This window comes from Ornithodoros turicata, unplaced genomic scaffold, assembly GCF_037126465.1.
Source record: "Ornithodoros turicata isolate Travis unplaced genomic scaffold, ASM3712646v1 ctg00001360.1, whole genome shotgun sequence".
Lineage (NCBI taxonomy): Eukaryota > Metazoa > Arthropoda > Arachnida > Ixodida > Argasidae > Ornithodoros > Ornithodoros turicata.
This window is the reverse complement of record NW_026999570.1, coordinates 18,225-26,587: the sequence shown is the minus strand read 5'-3', so window position 1 is coordinate 26,587 and position 8,363 is coordinate 18,225. Positions and strand designations below refer to the sequence as shown.

Here is an 8,363-nt window from a genome sequence, read left to right as displayed (position 1 = left end):
CCGAAGGAAACGTCCAGGGGAGAGATCAGAAGAGTACTTTTACATAAAGGAGACGAAGGCAAGACAGTGCAACCTCTTCGAGCCAGACGTTATCGAACACATCATCACAGGGCTCACCGACATGAAGCTCGTTCAAGCTTTGAGTGTGAGAGACTACAAGGACACCAAGGAAATGTTACGACACATCAAGAAGTAGAGGAAAGAGTCCAACTCGCCACAGGACAGTCCACAGAATGGCACCAGAAAGGAAAACCACCTGAACAGTCGAAAGAAAACGCTTCAGAGAAATCGCAGATACAGGTGCCCAAGTCAGAGAATCAGAAGGGGCTGCCACGCTGCTTTAACTGTAATAAAAGAGGGCATATAGCTCGTGATTGTCCAAAGCCGTCTCGACGACAACAATCACCAGCTGTTAAGGACACAAACTTCAATCGTCAAGCGCGCGACGCAAGTCGGAGATAATCGCAGTTTGTCGTGGCCGAGAGCGTCAACCCCTGTGGACCCGACAAGTTCATCAACGTTGCAAAGATCAATGGTTCTCACGAGGTACAGGTAATGCTGGATACAGGTAGCTCCAGTTGCATACGCCAAGCATCAGTAGCCGTGATGTGTGGACTGAACATTCTCCCTTGCGACAAGATGCTGTATGGGTTCGGCTCAAACACAGAGCCAACAACACGCGCTATTGGGAAAGCATCGGTGGACTTAACGATTGATGGTGTGACCGCACACGATGTTGAGGTACTGGTTGTTCGGGACTCTGTGCAGCCGTTTGAACTCCTGGTGGGCCGAACTTGGACAGAGCTCCCTCACATAGCCTATTGCAAGGTTGGCCAAAATTTCATGCTGGGTTACAGAGACGAAGAACCCTTCCGTGACATCGACATTGTCTCGCCTCCAGGCAAGCAGTATAGAGGGATACCATCGTGCCCAGTAATACCGTGGAGACTGTTGAACGGAAGACGCTTGATGCGCTTTACGTGCAAGAGTGTGAACCGGACAAGGTGTTACGTGTAAATGACGGCGTAGTCCGTATTCCCTTGTTCAACTGTGGACAGGAAGATTTGCTTTATAGGAACGGACAGCGACTAGGGAAGATCGAAGAGGTCAATTTGTTACGAGAAGCATCAGAGGAAGGATGTGTGAAGTCTCAATCGTGCAAACAGAAGGCACCAATAGAAATGTCGCAGGTGAAGATGGGCAGCGAAATATCAGAACCAGATGCCGCACGTCTACTAGATCTACTCAACGAATATCGGGAATGCTTCGCCTTCAGACTTGAGGAGCTTGGTTGCACTACGCTGGTGTCGATGGACATTAAGGAAACACCTGGAAGCAGTCCCGTTGTATCCCGTCCGTATAGGGCAACACCGAAGGAAAGGGGCGAAATATCTCGGATTGTTCAGTATAACGGAAGACGCATGGCATAGTGCCTGACATCACTTCACCGTATGCAAGCCCCGTACTCCTATAGTAAAGAAGAAAAATGGAGAGAGCAGACTTGTGGTGAACTATAGAAAGCTAAACAGTTAAACAGTCAAGGAGCATTATCCGCTTCCAAATATCGACGATCAGCTTCTGCACCTTGCTGGCAGCCGACTTTACACAACGCTTGATCTCGCGCACGGGTATTTACAAGTTCCCCTGACGGAAGCAGCGAAGGACAAGAGAGCTTTCGTAACACCCGATACCACCGGGAGGTTTGAGCGACTCATGTTTGGTTTAACCAACGGGCCAGCAGTATTCCAGCGTCTAATGAACAAGGTGCTAGGGCCGTACAGAAATACAATGCCTTCGTGCTATTTAGACGATGTTTTGGTGCCGCCCAAGGCCAACCCAGAGGCGAAGACTGAACTCCATAGCGACGCCAGCCAGGATGGCTTAGCAGGCATGCTTTTGCAGCAGGACGACCAGAGACGTTTTCGGCTCGTTTACTGCATCAGCAAGCGAACGTCTGAAACAGAGAAGAACTATACCATTCCAGCAAGTTGGAGCTATTAGCTATTGTATGGGCGATAGAACGTCTCCGTCCATACCTGCTCAGGATTCAGTTCACGGTAGTGACTGATTGCCAAGCACTGGTTTACTTGAACGCCAACAAGACCCTGAAGCCACAAGTGGCTCGATGGTTCGACCTTGTACAAGAATATGACTTCGAGGTGAAGCACCGAAGCGGAACAAAGATGGCTCATGTCGACTCCTTAAGTAGAGCACCAGTGGAGCCTGGAGATAACACCCTGGAAGATATCGTAGCGGACAAACTCGAAGTACTGCTAACAATGAGTTTAGAAGATCAAATATTGACTGTGCAGCGACAGGATTCTGATCTCTCGGAAATTATTGCCTTACTGAAGAAAGGCAGGAACGATCTCACGTCGTCGGATCAAAGTCGGATCAATGACTTCGAGCTAAAGGATGGACTCCTGATGAAAAGGGTGACGGATGGCGACGAAGTAAAGGGGCTTCTTGCGTTGCCGAAGAGCATGCGAAAAAGCATTGTGGTACAGGCACACGACTTAATGGGACATTTCGCCACAGAAAGAACCGTCGCAAAAATCAAAGAGCGTTTTTGGTTTCCTAAAGTGAGGCACTCTGTGCGTTGCCATATCAGTAAATGTTTCGAGTGCCTTCTAAACAAATGCCCCAAGCGGAAAGAAGCCAGGTTCGCTCCATCCGATTCCTCCGGGAACGTATCCGTTCGAGGTGATACACGTGGACCATTTGGGGCCCTTTGTAAAAAGCACGAAAGGAAACCAACATCTTCTCGTAGCTGTGGATAATCTTACGAAGTTCGCCAGATTATTTCCTGCGAAGACTACTACAAGCAAGAGCGTGCTGAAGGCGTTAGAGCAACTTATTCTTGAGAGGGACCTTCGCCGAAGAATTATCAGTGACCGGGGAACCTGATTCGCTTCTCACGAGTTTGAAGAATTTTGCCAGTCAAGGGGAGTGCAGCACATTCTCAACTCGTCCAGACATTCTCAGGCAAATGGACAAGTGGAACGCGTGAACCGCGTACTTGAGCCCATCATTTCAACTGCCATCAAGAGGAGAGACCACAAGGACTGGGACGCTGAAATCCCTAGCATAGAGAGAGATTTAAACAACGCAGTATGCAAAACTACAGACAAGACACCGTTTGAAACATTGCATGGCTACTCGCTCAATTTTTATGACGGTAGACTACATCAGTTAGCGGATGAGAGGAATGACGCGACGTGGAGCGACCCAAGGGAACTGCAAAAGCAGGCCAGGGAGAAAATTTTGGAAGAACAAGGGCACGTGAAAGCACACTACGACAAGCGTCACTACAGAGCCACTGAATATCAAGTAGGAGATATTGTTGTCCTACAGCGTGCTCCTGAGAAGACAGGACAACCTACGAAAACGCAACAGAAGTATCGAGGACCACTCGTCGTTACTCAGTGTATTCCAGGAGACACGTATCGAGTGATGGATTTGAGAGAAGGCGGACGACAGCATAGGTTCGCTACTACGGCACATGTCTCACAGATGAAACTGTGGGAACACCGCGAGGACCCTTCTATAGAAGAGGACGAATCAAACGAAAGTGATGAAGAAGAGGACGTAGAATCCCCAGCGAGTCCTCCAAGGCGGTCACCTCGGAAACGCCGAGAGACCAACACCAACGTATAAAATTGAAGAGAACTAGTACAACCTCTTGAGGACAAGAGAAGATTCGAGGATGGCCGAATGTAGGGGATTAAACAAAACAAAAATGAAGATGTAGACGCCAGAACGAAAAGTAAGAAGCGGCAGCCAGCGCCAGGCGAGAGAGAAAGAGACTGTAACCAGAAACCAAAGGGTATATTCTCAAGTGTATTGAGACGAAAGGGTGCGTCAGTTCATCGGTGTGAGTGGCGTTGTTCGGATTCATTCCTTTGCGTACCAAAATAGTGTATTGTGTATTGATGTGTAACACCGTTGGGAAGAAATAAACTACAGGATTACCCAACGTGTTGCTATGCGCAGATATTCCCGTACTTCACTGGAACCACATGTGTTTCACGCGGAAACATACCAGAGTTTGTTTGGCACGTACCTGAACGTACTACCTGATAACGATCTTTTCCGAGCATGTGAAACGCATGTTGCCACATGTACAACGAGCACAAGACCCTCGTGTACCTTTTGTACCCTCTATACCTATACCTCGAAGTTAGAACACAGTGAAAAGTGCGCGGCATACGTCTACTTTTACGCCGAATCAACCAGATGGGAAACAACATGTCGTGAAGAACAACAAATGGTTTGAGAGATCCTACACCTACCCGATGCATATATATATACTTTGGTATGCGCAAGGGAATCATATCGATTGGTTCAACAGGTAAGCATCTTCGATGTTGCCCGTAGCGCATGGCCTATTTCGATATATTTGTCGCGATTTCTTGATTCTCCCCAGGAACTCTATCGGAAGCTCTGACACCATGTCCTGTCTTCGTACCATCTTCGTTTTCGCTCTCATCTTTGGTAAGTCGTAATCAACAGGAGAAGATTGAGCATAATCAAGGCCTCTCATATTCGTGTGGAAATCTATTCCGTGCCAATACATGCACGTTCATTCATTCCGACTTGAAAAAATAGGCTCAGGAAGCTATGAATGTATGTAGTTCTTTTAGCGAATGCAACTGCATGGTTTTGGCGTTTTCTTGAGCGAATCGTATTTCTATGCGAATGAGAACATTAAATGTTCCATACATAATGGCGATCGCAAAGAGGGGTTGGGACGAGATCCGGCGTATTCAGCATGGTGTGGCCGATGGTATGGTGGCAAAGAGGGAAAGGGCTCAAACTATAGCTAGTATATGCAGGTGCATCTATTAGTAGTAGGTGCAGGGCGGTCGCCCAGAGTCGCGGCATACGTACGAGTGATGTTCCCTCTTATTTGGTCTCTATACAAGTATACTGTGGTACACTTAGCTCTTGCGCCGCTGGTCCACCCGTTATATTTCTCTGGTCACGTGATCGTGCATGTTTACTGGTTTCCCTAGGTTTATCTGATTGTGAATGTCTTAATGTAGTTACGTCTTGTAGTTAGTTATGTCTTAATGTAGTATCTATATGAGTAATAAACAACATCCCGATCCTGATTCCCCTTTTTGTTTTTTTCTTTCTCCTTCCTTTTCGTTCTCCCCTTCCCCTTATTTCCTTTTCTTTCGGAATAGCAAGCCGGCTCTTTGCCTGGCTAACCTTTCCTTTCTTGTTTTCTTAGTACATATCCCCCCCCCCCCTCCGACCAGTAGATGACGAACAAGAAAACCGAGAGACATGAAAACAAGGGAAGACGACGCAAACACTCTTTGTAATTGGGAAATGTTACTTTTTGTTGTTATTTGTGCACACGGCATCTAAACAAAGCTGCAACGGAACGAGGGAAGTAATGTTGTGGGACAAACAGGGTTAAAGAGTGGGTAGTTTGGTGTCGTATATGTATATCGATAAAAGCCCCAGTGCTCTGCACATATTCTAACGAACCATACGGAGAACAAACACGGCACTGTCTGTAGGACACGCGTCGACGCCAACGTAAACTACATTTACGGTAATAAAGCGGATCGTATATCCGCTCTCAGTTCAGCTCGAAGCCGCCTGATATCATAAGATAGGTTTTTTTCGCCTATCCTAACTAATATCTTTACCTTCCTTTTCTTATGAATTATCCAGCGAGTTATTCATGGTGTTCCTGAACGAACCCGTTTACATCGTTCGGGCACGAGCTTCTGAACGCATTCGTACACTGTCCGTTTAAAGAAGTCCCATAGCAAGTTCATTGAAAGAGATGATATTGCTCGGAAACTGAAGGTATCAACGGGTTTAGAAATCTGATCAATTACACTATTGTCGTCTGCCCTAGAAAGGTCATTAAATACGTGAGTTGTTATCTGCTGCCGTTTTTGGTGAAGAGTCCTAAACTCTAGCAGTACCATCCTGTGGTCCGGTATGCATTCAAGAATGCGGCATTCTGCTTCTCTAGTAAACACTCTGTTTGACACAAACATCAAATCCGATACTGCCAATGTCGTGCCCATGCGCTGTCGAAGACTCCTTAACGAGTTGCAGCAAATTGAACGAGAATGCCATATCGACGAGAACGCGGGAGCATTTATCGTTGGATATAACGCAGCAAGAGAAGACCCCTCTTGGGTCCCAGTTGGCAAGTTAAAGTCAGCAGACCCAGTTGGGCAAGTTAAAGTCACCACCAAGGATTATTGTAAGGACTGCAATTGTGTCGAGACGAACCACCACGTGCTTTTTGACTGTCGGATTGCAAGAATTTTTTGGCAATTAGCTCGGCGGCATACGAACACCATATGCCCAGTGCCCTTACATCGTCGACAGTCCTGCCACCGGATTAGCGCACTTTTAACGGCTTGCGGGGCACAGGTTCTGTGGGCAGCGCGCTGCAAAGCTGTGGCACAGCGTCTGCGCAACATCCCTGTTTTCCTATTGGTGCGGAAATTGAGAGTTAGCGTAATCGCCATCCTGCAGCAGGACCTCTTCGCGCTGCGAGGGGAAGGCTTCCGGCGTCGATGGCGTGATCATCCTTCCATTGTCATTCAGGATGCGTATGTTAGCATCGTTGGTGCACCTCCATAAATGTATAAAGGCCATCTCATATGTGCATAGCCACAGTGGCGAATATGGTCGACACGTGTATATAGTCACAGTTGTCCCATATGTACAGTCCCATAGTCATGCAACCATATATACATTGTATCTTGTGCATTATAACTAATTCCGACTAGTGTATTAGTATTAGTACCAGCGACATGGCCGAGTGGGCTATAAGGCGTCCACTCGTTGGTGGTAACCAAGGTCGTGCTGTAGACTGCGAGGTGGTGGGTTCGAATCCTACCGCCGGCTGTGCTGTCTGAGGTTTTCGCTGGGTTTTCCGAAGACTTTCCAGACGAATGTCGGCACAGTTCCCCCTGAAGTCGGCCCAGGACGCATACTAACCACCCCTGTCCCCCACTCCTACCTGCTGTCCTCTCTCCGTCTGTCCACATCTGTACGTCGCTCATAGCCACAGTTGCTTCGCGGCGCTAACACCCAATCAAAAAAAAAAGTATTAGTACTCGTAGTGTGCTCTATAGTATTAGTCGTCTAATAAATTTTCTCAAACACAGGATTATAAAAGGATGGCGGACAACGTGAGTGTTTACGTAATCAGACAGCTTATTCAGAACGGATACACTTGCAGACGGGGGCCTGGAAAACCTACCATCAACAAATTTCCAAATGCAAGGCACAACCATTTCTACATCAACAATTTCCGCAATATTCTCAATGTTTTTCTTGAAGACGATTGCAACGCATCCACCTCTAGAGGATCGATCCTTACAAAGCACACTATGGTTAGGTCGAATTTTTTCACTGTTTGCAATGCCACTGTGAAGCCAAGTTTCCGTAATAACAAGTACTATCTGGATCATGAGGCAAAAGCACACCTTCAACGTCCACTGTTTTGTTCACCATGCTTTTTGTCGCGTGTAAGATTAAAAACCCGAAATTTATTAGAACCAGTCCATTAAGCCAAGCTTTATTAGTACTGGTCGACGTTATGTGCTGTTTATCAAGTTACACCTGTTTAGCGAGGTGTACGTGATGCTCATTTGTTATTCTCTATCTGCCCATCGTGACTGGTGAGAAAATTCGACGATGTCTTCTTACATGCAAAATTTCTTTCCAAACCTCATCGGTGTGTCCATGTATCTCTAAAGGTACCGTGGCTCTTCGAGCTGAAGCTGCACCGGGGCCTCTGCCGGGAGCAGAAGGGAATGCCGTGCGCGTGCGTGAGTATATCTCAGTTCTTTTGGACGCTAAATGGACGCCGGCAAGACACTAAACAGGCACGATCCATGGCAATTATGAACAGCATAAATGTCACAAAAAAAAAAGGCGTAGGCCTCCCGTTACACGTCACACCTAACCCTTTAAATACCATGCCAATGATGAGGACGGTGCTCAGAAGAAGAAACGTCTCTGTTCGAAATACGGGCGGCTTCTGTCCTGAGGCAACTCTCTTCCTACAATCTAAATCGTTTTACACCTTAAAGGGTGTAAATCAAAATGTTCATGGCGCACACCTTTTAAGGTGTATTCTAACACCCTCATGGCAATTGGGGTGTAGAGGGTGTAACGCCGAATAAAACTGCTGGTTTTGTGGTAATAAGCTGGTAACTGTATTCACAATTGATTGATTGATTGATTATGTGTATAATGGCACAATTACCAGCATATTGCGTATAATCACATTGAGGGCCATATATGTATGCACATCAAGGTGATTAAATATGTGTGTAAACATGCACAGCCAATCATGTATGGCATGGCAGCTG

The 8,363-nt window shown here is 46.8% G+C and overlaps 1 long non-coding RNA gene across 1 annotated transcript; it reads left to right on the top strand.

Annotated features, from left to right (window-relative positions):
• The first annotated feature begins 4,327 nt into the window (after window positions 1–4,327).
• On the top strand, window positions 4,328–7,818 carry LOC135376901 (uncharacterized). Its single transcript, XR_010417899.1, has 3 exons — window positions 4,328–4,351; window positions 4,427–4,494; window positions 7,746–7,818. It is a non-coding gene; the product is annotated as an uncharacterized LOC135376901 (long non-coding RNA).
• The last annotated feature ends 545 nt before the right edge of the window (window positions 7,819–8,363 follow it).